This window comes from Chionomys nivalis, chromosome 25 (genome assembly GCF_950005125.1).
Source record: "Chionomys nivalis chromosome 25, mChiNiv1.1, whole genome shotgun sequence".
Lineage (NCBI taxonomy): Eukaryota > Metazoa > Chordata > Mammalia > Rodentia > Cricetidae > Chionomys > Chionomys nivalis.
In genome coordinates, this window is record NC_080110.1 from 42,071,251 (window position 1) to 42,090,386 (window position 19,136).

At 44.0% G+C, this 19,136-nt stretch overlaps 3 pseudogenes; 2 read left to right on the top strand and 1 right to left on the bottom strand.

The window, feature by feature from the left end:
* Window positions 1–1,054: 1,054 nt before the first annotated feature.
* On the bottom strand, window positions 1,055–1,629 carry LOC130866596 (cofilin-1-like; annotated as a pseudogene).
* Window positions 1,630–12,269: 10,640 nt separating this feature from the next.
* Window positions 12,270–13,228, top strand: LOC130866604 (60S acidic ribosomal protein P0-like; annotated as a pseudogene).
* A 344-nt stretch (window positions 13,229–13,572) lies between these two features.
* On the top strand, window positions 13,573–16,005 carry LOC130866283 (glyceraldehyde-3-phosphate dehydrogenase-like; annotated as a pseudogene).
* Window positions 16,006–19,136: the final 3,131 nt, after the last annotated feature.

The following is a 19,136-nucleotide window of genomic DNA, read 5'->3' on the forward strand; positions in this document are numbered from 1 at the left end:
GTTTTTGTATGAAATAGTTCTGAAAAATACCTGCCACGGTGAAATTAAATAGGATTAGAAAATCCTGACTGAGAAGTTATGTTGTAATATTTCAATTTACTTGGGACTGGATATCATAGGTTTATATCAATGTTAAGAGATGGATCAGGATAAAAATCAAGTGAATATTTAATGAAATACATAATAATAAAATAACAGAGAAATTTCTGGTCAGGCTTGGAAAACTTTGTTTCAACTCTGGAGAGTGGAACATAGTGCCAACATCCAGCGAAAAGTAGCCATAGAATCCATAGTACTGAGACAGTGTGGGAAAGGGTTCCACACAAAGCTATGAGCTAGCATTTTGCTGTGGTCCCAAAGAGGCAGCTTACAACAGGTTACCCTGCTGCTCTTCACAGATTCAAGTGACACATGATTTTCAGCAGACTCATCTGAAGAGACAAAAAGGAAGTTGAAAACACAGGAGCTTTTAGCTAGAATGCTGTGAACAAAATCAGAGTTATCGCAGGCTGAGAAATAGATCCTGCACATAAGAGCAATCATTTATGAAAGATGAAACCTTCACCCATGTTTTTTTCTCTTCTCTTCTCTTTTCTTTTCTTTTTTTTCTTTTTTTTTGTTAATTAGCCTTTTTATGGGTTTTTTTTTTTTTAAATTGAAGGTTCCTTACTGGTCCTGTTTTCATGAGTGGCTGAGAACAAGGGGAAGCAGAGGGCAACCAGATGGCAAGGGAGGATCATTTCCACATTTCATTTACACACAGAACTAAACAGACAAGCACAGAGTCACTATTGATGTTGTTAAAAGTTCGCAGCATGGGATGGGGGATGAGGAATAGGGGTGCTGTTAAAAAAATAGGTCAGGCTCCCCCCAAACTTGGTGCCTGGGTGACTTGGTCTACTTCAACCCAAGAGGAATCAGAAGATCAAAAGCAGTTTGGGAAGGCCAGAACCATCAGGGTGGAGGGAGAAGGATGGTCCAGGGGGTAGGGGGTTCATTTGGCAACTGGGGTGAAGGGATTACCCTCACCCTGCTGGGATCCCCCAGCCCCTCAGGTCTGGCAGGAAAAGGGCAGCCTGCAACACCCATGAGCAGGTCTGGGGCTGCTAGATGCTCCAGGCAGGGGGCTGGAGGCGGCTCACAAAGGCTTGCCCTCCAGGGAGATGACGGCACTGCCACCTAGTTTCTCTGCCAGGGTGCAGCAGTCCTTGACCTCCTCGTAGCAGTTTCATGCTTGATTCCTGTCAGCTTCTTCTTGATGGCATCCTTGGAGCTGGCGTAGATCATTTTGCTCTTAAGGGGTGCACTCTCTGGGGCCCAGAAGATGAACACCAGGTCCTCCTTCTTGCTCTCCTTGGTCTCCTAGGTGGCATCGTAGAGAGCATAGCGGCAGTCCTTGTCTGGCAGCATCTTGACAAAGGTGGTGTAGGGATCGTCCACAGTCTGCCCCACATCTCCTACTAGGATCTCCTTGCCCTCCTCCAGGATGATGTTCTTCTTGTCCTCACTCAGGCAGAAGAGCACCGCCTTCTTGCGTTTCTTCACTTCTTCTGGCATTGAAGACTTGCGCACTTTTATGTCATTGAACACCTTTATGACATCATCAGAGACAGCCACACCAGAGGCCATGTTTCCGGAAGTGAAAGGGAGATGGAGAGAGCTAGAGAAGAACTGAGCCACTGCAGCTGCTACCCAGATCTGACTCTCTTCCCTTTTCTTCATGACTCCCAGCTGTTGTGTATGTCTAGGCTCATATGTGTCTTCTGGAGCACTGCCAGTGTTCACTCCTGTGTGAGTAGGAGGGGTTCTCAAGTCACACTTACTTTGCTTCCTGAGACATTCTCCTTGAACTGGTAAATTGTCAAGAACTCACAAGGATGAAAAGGGGACTTCTCCCTTCCATCTCTATAGAGGTAGGATGGTATCCTCACACTGACATGCAAGGCTTTTATGTGGCAGCTGGCTCTGAGTTCGTGCTTTCATGTTTGAAGACCAACCACTTGGTGGAGTGAATCATTGCTGTCACTAGGAGGCCAATTTGATGGCTACATTCTCATCTTATGATATCTCTCAGGAGCTATTGTCAACAGAACAAATGAATAATTGACCCTGTGTGGTGGTTGATCCCCTGTTGTAGCTCTCTATGGGAAGCAAGAAAAGTTCACGATTGAATATGTTCACGAGTGCCTGCAAAGGTTATTGTCCATTTTCTGCCAAGGTGAGCAGCCTGGGGAATCAGGAAGTTTGCCCAAAGAACAAAAATCATGGTTTCTTGACTTGTGTGAGATGAGCAGTGTGGATTTGTTGTCTGGAAGGGGCAGAGACATAACCACATGCTTTTCTGAGGTAAGACAGAAGGGCAGATGAGGCTGGTGCCTTCAAGTCTTTGAAAGGAAGTGGCCTGGCTTTATTGGAGGGTGTCCCTCAAGGATTCTATAACCTTGTCTATTAGAAACAGATTTCTTTCACATTGTCCCTGGCTAGACAACCTTTGCTTGAGGAGAGCTAACCAGACATGTGTCATATTCTAACCTTCCATGGTACTCAGCCTGAATTCTATGGATACCTGTCCACTTGCCTCCCATTCAGCTTCACCACGACAGGAAACAGATCATGATGTTAGAGTCACACAGTTTGCTATACCCCATGCTTTCCAAGGCCTCATGAGAAAGCTATGAAAATCACCCTTTGCTTGTTTAGATGGCTTTCTCAACACAAGGAGCTGATTGACGGGGCACTCCCTAAATTACATGGTGTCCTGTGATGGTCCAGGACTTATGTTCACATTGACTGCTGTGTCTATGATAGTCAGGGGTTGGAAGACACTAATGTTGAATGTCCCACATCTTTCAGCAAGTTGGCACAGAGGCTGTGGCTTGGCTTGGTTGACAGGTTGCCACTGTAGTCAGACTTCCATTGTCACATAAGGCAGACCACTGATGGTTTTGTGTGTTCTGTCTCCCAATGAGAATTGAGAGGTGTGCCTGTTATTTCTTCTTTTTCTGAGACTATCTAGCTCATTCTGATCTTGTTAGGTTATATCAAATATCCAACTGGGTGCAGAGAGCCAAACAGTGCTCTTCTAGGTGAGGGGCTCCACAAAAGAAACTTCTTTGTGGATAAAATTGGAGTACAAGGGTCTCTTCTGTTCTACAGACAACTTTATGGAAGTTCAGGTTTGCAACTTTCAAGAGAAACAGTGGTGCCAGCTGCTCTCTGAAAATGCAAGGAGAGCAGAAGGGTGGGGACATCAACAGATCTCAGGAGATGCTACCCAAGAGTTTCCTCTGTCCTTATCCTGGTTAATATGTGGCTTAGTTTGAATGAGAATGGCCCCCATGGATGAACATATTTGCATATGAAACAGAAGGTGTCAGGAGCGGGCCACAGAGCTTTCAAGTTTCTAAAGCCAAACCCATTTTAAGTAATCTCTCTCTCTCTCTCTCTCTCTCTCTCTCTCTCTCTCTCTCTCTTGCTTGAGAATCAGTGTCAGCTATCACGTCCAGCTTCGATGCTATGACTTGTTGCTAGATTCCCATCAGGAATCATGTGCTGTGCCCCATCTGTAACTGGGACCCCTAAATAACATGCTTTCACCCATGATGGCCTTGGCCACAGTGGTTTGTCAAGGTAATGGAGTAGAAACAGCAGGAATGGATAAATTCAGTAAATGAATGCTAGAAGAGATATCTGTCTACATCAAGTTCCTATCTCAAAGGCCCTAGGGTATCTGGCAAATGATTCATGACACAGGTAGACAACTGTTGAGCCCTCCTTATGATGACCTGCTGACCCACTCCACCATCAACACCAGTAGAGTTTGGCATTGTAGGCTGCCATAGAGACTTGTGTGTGCAAGCTGTCCTCAGCTGTGGCCAAGGAAGTATATTGCAATTTGCTGAGCAGACACAACACCCGCATTCAGAAAGATCAATGCCAGCATTCTCACCAGACATAAGAAAACCCGATTCCTTGATGGATTCCATCAAGACCAGGCTTCAGAAACTCAACTTCCACACAGAGACACTCAGAAAATCAAACTAATTCATCTAAATCAGTGCTTCTCAACCTGTGGGTCTCAGACTCTTTGGGGGTCACATGAGCCTTTCACAGGCTCATCTAAGATCATCAGAAAACATAGATATTTTCATTATGACTCATAACAGACACAAACATACTTATGAAGCAGGAGCAAAGGGGATCTTCACAACATAAGGAACTGTATATTAAAAGGTTGCAGCATTAGGAATATTGAGAACCACTGATCCAAAAAACCACCTCAGACAAGAACCATGGATTCCCTGTCAGCTGGGAAGCCCTCACTAACACAGAGAGCTGTTCACAACCTGCATGGAGACTATGAGGATTCTGCAGACACCTCACTCAGCAAGAACATACACAATAACACTGGCTGACACCTCATAGCTCCACGACAATGAATGTTTTCCCAATCTAGACCCCAGATGTCATCACTCAACACAAAGCAGTCCAAGGATGCTAACCTTGTCTGGCAGTGATGTTCCACAGCCCTCTGAAGAGGATCCTAGTTACCTTTTCACAGTAGCCAGAAAAGTTCTGCAATTTTAGTCAATCAAAGAGAAGGATTCATTCACTGGGATAAAAATACTACCAGTTTCTAAATTCCTGGAACATGGGAAGGGCAGCATGGGCCCTGGTGGCAGGAGGCTGTGAAGAAAAGGACACAGGGGGCTGGAGAGATGGCTCAGTGGTTAAGAGCACTGACTGCTCTTCCAAAGGTCCTGAGTTCAATTCCCAGCAACCACATGGTGGCTCACAACCATCTGTAAAGAGGTCTGGCGCCCTCTTCTGGCCTTCAGGCATACACACAGACAGAATATTGTATACATAATAAATAAATAAATATTTAAAAAAAAAAGAAAAGAAAAGGACACAGATGCTACCAGATCAGCCTGAGGTTGGTTAGAGCAGAAGGAGAAGGAGGCTTCTGGGAAGGGGTTGGCTTGAACCCCCCCGCCCCCCAGGAAGGCGTGCTCTTCTGCTCCTGGGAACCCATGTCCTGCATCCCACATATCTCTTCTTCAGGGAGTTTCTCCCAATCAGCCCACCAAAGATCCCTGTCCCTGCCCTACACGCTCATCTCCTTCTCAGCTGCCTGGCTGGAACTGGAATTTCCGATGGGCAGATTCTCCTCCCCTTCTCCAGGGTCATGCCCTGTCCTCCTCAATCTCTTATTGATTTTCTTCTCTCTTGCCTTGTACCACAAACCTCTCTCCTCCTCTCTACCCTGTGCCCCTTAACTCCTGGGCCTGAATAATACATGAACTTCTTTATAGCTGTTCATTGATAAGGATCTTTAAAACTAGGGAATGACTTGGTGAAGACCCCATGTTGTGTGGAACATGAAGTTGTATAATGTGGATTGCAGAAGTTGGATGCCTGGCCCTTTAAGATGGGGTGGCCATGTGTCTGACTTCTTTGTCCAGCCATAGTGCTGGGCCAAGAATGAGCTTACTTTGAGGAAGCTAACAGCTTCCATTGCAGGGAGAAGAGGGCTAGAGCACTTGTGCCCATGTTGCTGGAGGTGTCTCATAGGGAACATCATATTTTGGGGTACACATCTCTATGAAGTTCTGGCCTGGCTCCCTCTTGTGGCTGGTGGGTCACCAGGACATAATGAGACCCATGGTTTAAAAACATGGCCCTAGGCCTGTTGTTCAGACCTTGAAGGAGACACAAGCAAAGGACTCTGTTAGTGACTCTCACATCATCAGGACTCACCACTGGGCTAGTCTGCTCTCCCACAGCCCTCTATATGATTTCTCTTGACTATCCTGATCACCCTTCCCCAAGCCCAAAGCCCTCTTCTTTCCTCCATGGCCTTTTGTTGCATCCTTTGCTTGTCTGCTTCGGGCTCAACATTCTCAGAATCCACATAAAGGGGTAGAGTGGAAAAGCTCCTTCTAGGGTCAAAGACTAGGGTTTGTGTCCTATAAATGGTGTGGCATATCGGTGGCAAAAGCACAGATCAAGTACACAAGAAGTCACTGGGTGTGCCTACCTGGCTTCACTGGGACTCCATTTCCCATGTTTCCTCATCCCTCAACTGGGGTTGAGTCTCCTTCCTTTGGGGTTAGGATGCAGTAGGAGAAACAGCAGTACAGATGATGGATTTGCCTCCTTACCCCTTTAAGATGCCTTCTCTGCTTCTTCTTTGAAGATATGGCTGCCTCCAGGGGCTGGCCTTCCCTAGTGGTGGATGGCCACTCTTCAAAGGTGGTTATCTTGATGTTTGATATTCAGTGTTCTGGCACTTAGGGACATGCATGTTGTCTCCATGGTCCACACTCCAGGGATAGTGCCCATGGTGTCTTTGTGGTTTGTGCTCTGGCTCAGGAGAGCACCCACAGTGTCTACATGGTCCATGCTCAGGCTAGCATGAGTACCCAGTGTCTTTACAGTCTGCCCTCTGGCTCTGGCAAGTGCCAATGGTGTCTTTAAGGTCTGTGCTCTGGCTGGGGGGAGGGCCCACAGTGTCTTTATGGTCTGTGTTCTGGCTTATTTGGGGAGCATCCATGGTGTTGATAGGGTCATATGAGAACTTCCTGGACTCCAGAGGAAATTCATTCAGGTCTCTAGATGTGCTGATCATCTTGGTAACCTCAACATCATCCTGTGGTCCTAGGGTGGGATGACACTTGTCTTCCAGGACAAACAGCACATTGAGGGGTGATGGATGAGCATGATGGTGCTGCCCATCTCCTGGATTTCATCCTCCCCACTGTCATCCAGTAAGTCTGAGTCAGAATCCTCCATGCAGGAGAGGTGATTCTCTGATGTTTCACTATCAGTCTTCTGGATTTCAACCTCACCATCATCATCCCGTGGGTCTGAGTCAGAATCCTTCAGGCAGGAGAGGTAATTCTCTGACGTTTCACTACCAGTCTTCTGGATCTCAGCATTCCCACCATCATTCTGTGGATCTGAGTCAGAATCCTCCGTGCAGGAGAGGTGATTCTCTGATGTTTCACTATCAGTCTTCTGGATCTCAGCATCCCCACCATCATTCTGTAGGTCTGAATCGGAATCCTCCAGGCAGGAGAGGCAGTCCTCATCTGTCTCACTGTCATGATCACTATCAGATGAGCTCTTACTTTCTGTCTCCTCAGAATAAAACCATGGATCAGAAAAACATGGACAGCTTATATCCAGCGCTTGTTTAAATCTGGACAGCTGGATGGTGTACAGGAGCTCTTGTTACTTATTTATTCTTTCCCTCTGTATGGTGTTGATACTTCTCCATCACAGAGATTTTTACACAGAAGTTCTTCCTCCATGACCCCACTGTGACAGGTGGGGGATGGGACCACCACAAGATGCTAGAAGGAAAAAGACAAAAGCAGGACTAGAAGAGAAGTTTATGACTCTCAATGTCTACATCATAACATCATAAAAATAATAGCTACTTCAAACTGCCTAATGATACATCTTAGGGTCAGAGGTTAAAAAGAAAATAATGCCAACCCCAACCCCAAAGCAATTATGAAAAAGCATAAGAAAGATCAGAGATGAAATAAGTGGTCCCTTAGAGTTTGAAACAAAGACCAAATAAAATAAAATAAAATAAAATAAAATAAAATAAAAAAAAACAAGTTCAAAACAAAGATCTGGTGATTTGAAAGATGAAGTCAGGGCTGGAGATGGCTCAGCACTTAAGAGCATTGCCTGCTCTTCCAAAGGTCCTGAGTTCAATTCCCAGCAACCACATGGAATGAGGTCTGGTGCCCTCTTCTTGTCTGCAGATATACACACAGACAGAATATTGTATACATAATAAATAAATAAATATTTTTTAAAAAAAGAAAGGATGGAGCGGCGGAAGCCCGGCCCGCGGCGGACAGCAGCAGTGGCAGAAGCCCGGCCCGCAGCGGATGGCAGCGGCGGACCCCCGGCCCGCACAGTTGAATCAAATCACCATGGATTAAAGTTAGAAGGCAACAACAACGCTACCCCCAAAAAGCCGACAAACTCATGGAAACTGAACAGTCAACTACTGAACCACACCTGGGTCAAGGAAGAAATTAAGAAAGAAATTAAAGTCTTCCTTGAATTTAATGAAAATAAAGAGACAACATACTCAAACCTATGGGACACGATGAAAGCAGTGCTCAGAGGAAAGTTCATAGCACTAAGTGCCCACTTAAAGAAAACAGAGAAAGCATACATTGGGGACTTAACAGCACACCCGAAAACTCTAGAAAAAAAAGAAGCAGAAGCACCCAGGAGGAGTAGAAGACTGGAAATAATCAAACTGAGGGCAGAAATCAACAAAATAGAAACACAGAAAACAGTCCAAAGAATCAATGAAACAAAAAGTTGGTTCTTAGAGAAAATCAACAAGATAGACAAACCCCTTTCCAAACTAATTAAACGACAGAGAGAGAACACGCAGATAAATAAGATCAGAAATGAAAAGGGGGACATAACCACAGACACAGAGGAAATTCGGAGAATCATTAGATCTTACTACAAAAGCCTGTATGCCACAAAACTGGAAAATGCAAAAGAAATGGACATTTTTTTTAGATAAGTACAATATACCAAAGCTAAACCAAGAACAGGTGAACGATCTAAATAGACCGGTTAGTCGCGAAGAATTAGAAATGGTTATCAAAAATCTCCCTTCCAAAAAAAGCCCAGGACCAGATGGTTTCAATGCAGAATTCTACCAGAACTTCCAAGAAGAGCTGATACCTATACTTCTTAATGTATTTCACAATATAGAAACAGAAGAGTCATTGCCAAATTCCTTTTATGAAGCTACAGTTACCTTGATACCAAAACCACACAAAGACCCAACCAAGAAAGAGAATTACAGGCCTATCTCACTCATGAACATCGATGCAAAAATCCTCAATAAAATACTGGCAAACCGAATCCAAGAACACATCAGAAAAATTATCCATTATGATCAAGTAGGCTTCATCCCAGAGATGCAGGGCTGGTTCAACATACGCAAATCTATCAATGTAATCCAACATATAAATAAACTGAAAGAAAAAAAAACATATGATCATTTTATTAGATGCTGAAAAAGCATTCGACAAAATTCAACACCCCTTTATGATGAAGGTCTTGGAGAGATTAGGGCTAAAAGGATCATACCTAAATATAATAAAAGCTATTTACAGCAAACCGACAGCCAACATTAAATTAAACGGAGAAAAACTCAAAGCCATCCCACTAAAATCAGGAACACGACAAGGATGTCCACTCTCTCCATACCTCTTCAATATAGTGCTTGAAGTTTTAGCAATAGCGATAAGACATCATAAGGGGATCAAGGGGATTCGTATTGGAAAAGAAGAAGTTAAGCTTTCGTTATTTGCAGATGATATGATAGTATACATAAGCGACCCAAAAAACTCTACCAAAGAACTCCTACAGCTGTTAAACACCTTTGGGAATGTGGCAGGATACAAGATCAACTCCAAAAAATCAGTTGCCTTCCTATACACAAAGGATGAGGAAGCAGAGATGGAAATCAGAGAAGCATCACCCTTCACGATAGCCACAAATAGCATAAAATATCTAGGGGTAACTCTAACCAAGGAAGTGAAAGATCTATTTGACAAGAACTTTAAGTCTTTGAAGAAAGAAATCGATGAGGACACCAGAAAATGGAAGGACCTCCCCTGCTCTTGGATTGGGAGGATCAACATAATAAAAATGGCAATTCTACCAAAAGCAATCTATAGATTCAATGCAATCCCCATCAAAATCCCATCAAAATTCTTCACAGATCTGGAAAAGACAATAATCAACTTTATATGGAAAAACAAAAAACCCAGGATAGCCAAAACAATCTTATACAATAAAGGATTGTCTGGGGGCATTACCATCCCTGACTTCAAACTCTATTACAGAGCTACAGTATTGAAAACAGCTTGGTATTGGCATAGAAACAGAGAAGTTGACCAATGGAATCGAATAGAAGACCCTAACTTTAACCCACAAACCTATGAACACCTGATTTTTGATAAAGGAGCTAAAAGTATTCAATGGAAGAAAGAAAGCATCTTCAACAAATGGTGCTGGCAAAATTGGATGTCAGCCTGTAGAAGAATGAAAATAGATCCATATCTATCACCATGCTCAAAACTCAAGTCCAAATGGATTAAAGACCTCAATATCAGTCTGAACACACTGAACCTGATAGAAGAGAAAGTGGGAAGTACTCTACAACACATGGGCACAGGAGACCACTTCCTACGTACAACCCCAGCAGCACAGACATTAAGGGCATCATTGAATAAATGGGACCTCCTGAGACTGAGAAGCTTCTGTAAAGCAAAGGACACTGTCACTAAGACAAAAAGGCAACCCACTGACTGAGAGAAAATCTTCACCAACCCCGCAACAGACAAAGGTCTGATCTCCAAAATATATAGAGAACTCAAGAAAGTAGACCGTAAAGGGCTAATCAACCCAATTAAAAAATGGGGCACTGAGCTGAACAGAGAATTCTCAACAGAAGAAGTTCGAATGGCCAAAAGACATTTAAGGTCATGCTCAACTTCCCTAGCGATCAGGGAAATGCAAATCAAGACAACTTTAAGATACCATCTTACCCCTGTCAGAATGGCTAAAATAAAAAACACCAATGAGAGCCTTTGCTGGAGAGGTTGTGGAGAAAGGGGTACACTCATCCATTGCTGGTGGGAATGCAAACTTGTGCAACCACTTTGGAAAACAGTGTGGCGGTTTCTCAGGAATTTCGGGATCCACCTACCCTTGGACCCAGCAATACCACTCTTGGGAATATACCCAAGAAATGACCTATCATACAACAAAATTATATGCTCAACTATGTTCATAGCAGCATTGTTTGTAATAGCCAGAACCTGGAAACAACCTAGATGCCCTTCAATGGAAGAATGGATGAAGAAAGTATGGAATATATACATATTAGAGTACTACTCAGCAGTAAAAAACAATGACTTCCTGAATTTTGCAGGCAAATGGACGGAAATAGAAAACACTATCCTGAGTGAGGTGAGCCAGACCCAAAAAGAGGAACATGGGATGTACTCACTCATATTTGGTTTCTAGCCATGAATAGGGGACCTTGAGCCTATTATGCGTGGTCCTAGAGAAGCTAATTACGAAGGTGAACACAAAGAAAAACATTTAGGCGATGAAAGGAGACAGAGACAAAGACCCACATTGGAGCACCGGACTGAAATCTCAAGGTCCAAATCAAGAGCAGGAGACAGAGCACGAGCAAGGAACTCAGGACCGCGAGGGGTGCACCCACACAATGAGACAATGGGGATGTTCTATCAGGAACTCACCAAGGACAGCTGGCCTGGGTCTGAAAAAGCATGGGATAAAACCGGACTTGCTGAACATAATGGACAATGAGGACTACTGAGAACTCAAGAACAATGGCAATGGGTTTTTGATCCTACTGCTCGTACTGGCTTTGTGGGAGCCTAGGCAGTTTGGATGCTCACCTTACTAGACCTGGATGGAGGTGGGTGGTCCTTGGACTTCCCACAGGGCAGGGAACCCGGATTACTCTTAGGGATGATGAGGGAGGGGGACTTGATGGGGGAGGGGGAGGGAAATGGGAGGTGGTGGCGGGGAGAAGGCAGAAATCTTTAATAAATAAATAAACAATAAAAAATAAAAAAGAATAAAATAAATAAAATAAAATAAAAAATAAAAAAAATTTAAAAAAAAAAAGAAAGGATGAAGTCTGTCAAACCCTTGACATGCGTCACCCAGAGAGAAGATTCAAATTCTTGAAATGTAAGACAAGACATGAAGTATGAAAGAAGGACAAGTAGGATCTAGGGAACCCTGAGTGTGTGTGTGTGTGATGTGCATTGACTCTAGAGAGTTGACAATCATGTAAGGAAGAGAGTGCTTGAATCATAAAAGAGACACTAACATTGATAAGATGTTATTAAGCCTACATATCACTTGCTACCTTCCAGCTACTCCACCCTGGGTGTGAGGATCAATTCCAGATGTTACAAAACATGCAAGTGATCAATTTAGGTATAAGATGAAAAGAGAAACACAACTTCTGTTAGCAAGGACATCTAAGGACCAACATAGTGCATGACGGGTCTTTCCATATAATGGAGACCAGTGTTCCTCGAGAAGCATCAAAAAGACACAAGGAAAGATCATTGCAAACAGAGTCTTGAGCTCGCCAGGCATCCTTGTTAGAGTGACATCATCTTTAAACCCTGCATGGCAATCCCTGATGCCCTACCATGATGCCCAGGGAAGACAGGACAACCTGGAAGTTGAACTACTTCATTAAGATCATCCAGCTTTTGAATGATTATCCAAAATGCTTCACTGTAGAAGCAGACAATGTGGGCTCCAAGGAAATGCAGCAGATCTATATGTCCCTGTGAAGGAAGACTGTGGTGCTGATGGGCAAGAACACAATGATGCAGAAGGGCATCTGGGGGGTGGGGCATCTGAGAACCACCCAGCTCTGGAGAAACTGCTGCCTCATATCTGGGGGAATGTGGACTTTGTGTTCACCAAGGAGAATCTCACTGAGATTAGGGACATGCTTCTGGCCAACAAAGTGCCAGCTGTTGCCTGTGCTGGTGCCATTGCCCCAAGCGAGGCCACTGTGCCAGCCCAGAACACTGGTCTGGGGCCCAAGAAGACCTCTTTTTTTCCAGGCTTTAGGCATCACTACTAAAATCTCCAGGGGCACCATTGAAATTCTGAGTGATGCGCAGCTAATAAAAACTGGAGACAAAGTAGGAGCCAGTGAAGCCACACTGCTGGACATGCTGAACATCTCCCCCTTCTCCTTTGAGCTGATCATCCAGCAGGTGTTTGATGATGGCAGCATTTACAACCCAGAAGTGCTTGACATCACAGAGCAGACTCTGCACTCTTGCTTTCTAGAGGGTGTCCAAAATGTTGCTAGTGTTTGTCTGCAGACTGGTTATCCAGCTGTTGCTTCAGTATCACACTCTAACATCTGTGGTTACAAGCGGGTTCTGGCTCTGTCTGTGGGGACTGAGTACATCTTCCTACTTGCTGAAAGGTCAAGGCCTTCTTGGCTGATCCATCTGCATTTGTGGCTGCTGCCCCTGCAGCTGCTGCCACCACTGCTGCTCCTGCTACTGCTGCAGCCCCAGCCAAGGCTGAAGCCAAGGAAGAGTTGAAGGAATCAGATGAGGATGTGGGATTTGTTCTCTTTGACTGATCCTCTCAAAGCAACCAACTCAGAAAACTTAATCTGAGAAACATGGAAATAAAAGCTTACTTTTGTTAAAAGAAAAACCACAAAGAAACAAAACAGGTTTGAGTGTACTCCAATGTCCTTGATGAATATCCACTTATACATCTGTTATCAGATTTCTTACTTCTTCACACTAAGTCAACCAACACATTACAGTGAAAGTTTCCTGTTCACAGAGGGTTCAACAGGGAATCCTAGGACAATTCTATGGGAAAACTATTTAGCAAGCATGTAAGGAGAACAACTGAAGAAGTCCACAGTCAGCCACAAAACATCAACTTTTGTCATTCTCTAAGGAAGAAATAGACATGAGGTTCATACTGTAAGCCCCTGGTTCCAGAGAAATGGTGACTAGAGCTGTGGATCAGTAGCTGGAACCTTAACTGAAATGGGGGATATTGGGGCAGACACAAGGTGAAGCTGTAATGTCACAGAGCACATGAAAATAATCCCAGGTCACTGTATACATCTATAGAAGTATTATAGAGGATTCCTTATTTCACACAGATAAGGTTTAAAATAAAATTAAACCAAAGTAAAACATGACAAAACATTTTAAACAGAACAATTAAGCAAAATGAACACATAAGCAGAACACATAAGCCTCAACAAAAAGTATTGAGTGTATGTATTAAGAAGAACAACTAAACACAAAATTCAACCAACAAAGAGGAAATTTCCCAATGTCAAGGTCCAAGAGATTAGGAGATTCCAGTTTATCAGGTCAAGTGTAGAAGTCCAGGTGCTCTCTATTCAACAAGAGTTTCTCTGCAGCATCAAGACAAACCGCAGTCTGCTGAAGGGCCTTATAGGAAGAGATTTCGATAACTTCTCACAAAGGCCTTTTGTGATGTCACAGTAAGGAATGGGCCAGTAACAGCAAATGGCCCAAAAGATGATTCTCTACCGAGCTCCAGAGCAAATTCCCAACAAGAAACAACTTAAATGACAAAGAATAACCTTTCTCTCAGGCTCTCACAGGACAGGGAGGGATGGAAGACGAGGAGCAGGGGACTTGGGAAGATAGGTCTAAAGCATTTGGATACAGGACTTTGGCAGGTCCCTGGTGCATCCAGTCACACAATTATTTCTGATACCCTGGGCTTTCATGACTTCCCCAAACTACACCTCCCTGCTAGAGCCCAGACATTCAAACACATGATAAGGTGTTAGACCATTCTTGTCAAACCTGAGCAGGACACTTTGACTTTAAGAACATAGTAAGCAGGTAACATAGTAACAAGGAACAAGTGCCATAGTAACAAGGTAGACAGACTCAGCAACTCTGTGCTGACCTTTGCTAGGGACACAGGTATGGACTAGTTAGAGAATGAACCTATGGTCTGCCCCAATGCCCTTTGCACTAGGATGCTGTGTTCTCTAAGTATTCTGACTACACTTCACATATTCAATTCCTTTATCTAAAACTCCTATAGATGGTCATCTAAAGGATGCTAGCCTTCCCTGACACTGGGATGCTGTAATGAAATGGACTTACCTCATGACACACATGACATGTCTTTGGTTCTTTTTTTTTTTTTTTTTTTTTTTCGTTTTTTGAGACAGGGTTTCTCTGTGGTTTTGGAGCCTGTCCTGGAACTAGCTCTTGTAGACCATGCTGGTCTCGAACTCACAGAGATCCGCCTGCCTCTGCCTCCCGAGTGCTGGGATTAAAGGCGCGCGCCACCACCGCCCGGCTTCTTTGGTTCTTTTTGCAGTGCTGTAGGATGCAACATAGCAAGTATGGAAGATAGTTATCAGGATAGATGAGCATTTAAGTGCTTCAAAGGGTTTATGGGATAATAGCACACGTAGATATGATAATCATTCACATATTCATGAAATATCTGGCTTTTTACAGCTTGTACATACTAATAAAACTTTGAAAGCCAAAAATAAATTAATTAAAAAATTACAAGGAATCATGTTTAAGAACTGAAATATGGGAATAGTATCAACGGGAAGGCCATCACCATCTTCCAGGAGCGAGATCCCGCCAACATCAAATGGTGGGATGCTGGCACAGAGTATGTTGTGGAGTCGACTGGTGTCTTCACCACCATGGAGAAGGCTGGGGTCCACTTAAAGGGTGGGGCCAAAAGGGTCATCATCTCCGCCCCTTCTGCCGATGCCCCCATGTTTGTGATGGGTGTGAACCATGACAAGTATGACAATTCCCTCAAGATTGTCAGTAACGCTTCCTGTACCACCAACTGCTTATCCCCTTTGGCCAAGGTCATTCATGACAATTTTGGCATTGTGGATTCGTGACCACAGTCAATGCCATCACAGCCACCCAGAAGACTGTGGATGGCCCCTCTGGGAAGCTGTGGCGAGATGGCCATGGTGCTGCCCAGAACATCGTCCCTGCATCCACTGGCTCTGCCAAGGCTGTGTGCAAAGTCATCCCAGAGCTGAACGAGAAGCTCAAGGGCATGGCCTTCCGCTTTTCTGCCCCCAATGTGTCCGTTGTCTATCTGACATGCCTCCTGGAGAAAGCTTCCAAGTATGACGAGGTCAAGAAGGTGGTGAAGCAGGCATCTGAGGGCCCACTAAGGGGTATCCTGGGTTACACTGAGGACCAGGTTGTCTCCTGTGACTTTAACAGTGACTCCCACTCTTCCACCTTCGATGCTGGAGCTGGCATTGCTCTCAATGACAACTTTGTAAAGCTCGTTTTCTGGTACGACAATGAATTCGGCAACAGCAACAGAGTGGTGGACCTCATGGCCTACATGGCCTCCAAAGTGTAAGAAGCCCACCCTGGACCACCCATCCCAGCAGGGATACAGCAAGAGAGAGGCCCTCGGCTGCTGAGCAGTCCCTATCCTAACTAACCCTTGACACTGAGCATCTCTCTCACAGTTTCCAAACCAGACCCCCAGAATAGCAGGAGGGGCTTAGGGAGCCCTACTCTCTTGAATACCATCAATAAAGTTCATTGCACCCCTAAAAAAAAGAAACTGAATGAATATCACAAATTAAATTTAGAACCAATTCAGAGACATAAATCAAAACCAACAAAACAGGAAGCAAACTCACTGTTCTGTTTGGATGTCAAAGCAAATGAGCAGCATCTGTTTTCATAGATCAGTAATATCAAGGTTTACATGAATCAATGTCTGAGCTCAACAACTCTGCAGCCAACCCAGCAACAGCAAACTCTGCAAAGTGAGAAGCACCAGCCAGGGCCTCATGTGGGCAGAGTCTGCAACTTCTCACAGTGGCTCCAGTGAGGCCATAGGAGGTAATGAACCAATCACAGCTATTCACAACCAAAACTGAAGCAATAAAAATCTTCACCTTCTGTCTCCAAGGACTGCATTGGTTTTCTCACTGCCATGACCAATTCCCTGAGAAAGAGCAACATTTGTTCCATAGGTTGTGCTATGGCTCAGACAATCAGGGGACAGGGAAACCATGTTGGGACTTGGGAAGGTGGGTCTGAAGCAGCTGCTCACATGGCTTTTTTATGTCCTGTTGCCTCTAATGACTCCATTTTCCCTGCTGGGTTCCACCACCATAGGGCTTTACAACCTCCTGAACAGCAACCCTGTTAGAGACTGGAAATCCAGAGACATGAGACGATGTGAAACCTCCCCCACACAAACCTTGAGGACATCTGGACTTTAATAACAGCTGCAGTACCTAGAGTGGACTCAGTTGGCTTTGGGCTACCCAGGGTTAGAGACAGGGCTATGGACTAGATAGTGAACACACAAGCTTCCTCAAGGCCCTTTTCACTCAGATCCTCAAATTCTCTGATGACTCCAACTACTGCAGCCTCTTCATCTCTACCCTCATGGCACTTAGTTCCTTTCCCTTAAACTCATAGTTGTAGGCAGAGAAAGGATGACGACCTGTCTGTGACACTGCAAGGCCATGAGGAAATTGTCTTCCCTCAAGACTTTCCAGAGCATGTTTTGTTTAATGAGTAGCATGGTGAGCAGGAGAAAATTCTTAACGTGATAAGGGAATTTACAACCACAGGGAAATGCTGAGAGAAGTAACAAGGCAGGTGTGTATGCTCCAAACACACGACCAAACCAAATCCCTTATCTTTTACAGCTAAGTTAAGAAAACTTAACATAAAGAAATAAACCAATGTACAAAATGTTAAAGATGAATGTGTAGAGCATAGTAGAAAATGATTGATAATAAAATAAACTGAAGCACAGACACTAAATTTAAACCACATCAGTCAAAATTCAGGCACAAACCCGACCCCATTGGGAAGCATACTCACAATGTCCAGGTCAGTGGTGATCACAGATATTTAGTTCCAAAAACAAACAACAAATATCAAAGTCTCTCAAGACCTAAGTCCTGATTCAAGTCCTCTGCAGCCAGCCAACAGTTTCACTGCATTTGAAGGACAAGATCTAGGCCTAGCTGGTGACTAATATGGGTGGACCTCTCTTATTCATCCCAGTGGTTCTTTGTGAGGTCACAGAACCATGGACCAATCAGAGTTGATCAGAAGTCATCATTGCTTTGGAGTTCTTTTCTCATGGCTCCTCCCACATTGATGCCAAGACTCAGTGTAAGAGAGGTAGAGGTTAATTTTGGCTCAGGCTTTAAGAGGATCAGAACAGCATGGTGGTGGCTCAGCTGGTGGCACTAGCAGCAGGGCCTCAGGCAACTGCTTTCACTGATAGATATCTCCTCACCCTTGAGCCTATTTAAAAATCCTTGCTATCATGGCCACTCCTGAAATTCTTTTCAGTGTCAAAACCACAAATCCCAATTTGTCCTGAGTCAAGATTCCTAAAAGCTTATGGTACTCCTTAGACTGCTGAGGATGACAATGTAAAACTAGGTCTTGTCCAACAGAGGAATCTAAAATGGCTGAAAGACACTTAAGGAAATGTTCAACATCCTTAGTCATCAGAGAAATGCAAATCAAAACAGCTCTGAGATTCCATATTACACCTGTAAGAATGGCCAAGGTCAAAAACACTGATGACCACTTATGCTGGAGAGGATGTGGGGAAAAGGGAACACTCCTGCATTGCTGGTGGGAATGCAAGCTGGTACAGCCCTTTTGGATGTCAGTGTGGTGGTTTCTTAGAAAATTAGGAAACCACCTTCCTCAAGTCACAGTATTACCACTTTAGGGTATATATCTAAAGGATGCTCAATCGTGCCACAAGGACATGTGCTCAACTATATTCATAGCAGCATTATTGTCATCGTCAGAACCTGGAAACAACCTCAATTCCCTTTGACCAAAGAATCAATGAGGAAAATGTGGTACATTTACACAATGGAGTATTACATAGCAGAAAAATATAAGGACAGCTTGAATTTTGCAGGAAAATGAATGGAGATAGAAAACATTATTTTGAGTGAGTTAACCCAGACACAGAAAGACAATTATCACATGTTCTCACTCATAAGTGGTTTATAAATATAAAGCAGAGAAAGCCAGCCTACAAACCACAATCCCAGAGAACTTAGATAACAATGCGGACACTAAGAGAGACATACATAAATATAACCTATGTGGAAAGTAGAAAGTAGAAAAAGACATGATTTTCTGAGTAAATTGGGAACATGGAGACCTTGGGGGAGGGTTGAAGGAGGAAAGGAGAGGCATGGAGGGGACCAGAGAAAAATGTAAAGCTCAATAAATATCAATAAAAAATGTCATTTCAATGGCTGACCTTTCTTGGGGCTTATGCTAAGATCCATCTTGAACCATTGGTGCTGAGTTGCCCTGACTGTCATGGACTGATCTATCGTGTGAGTGTGGGCTACAAAACAAGTTCCAGGACACCCAGGACTATTCTACAGAGAAGGCCTCTCTTGAAAAACAAAACAAAAAACAAAGAAAGAAGAGAGAAAAGGAAGGAAGGAAGGAAGGAAGGAA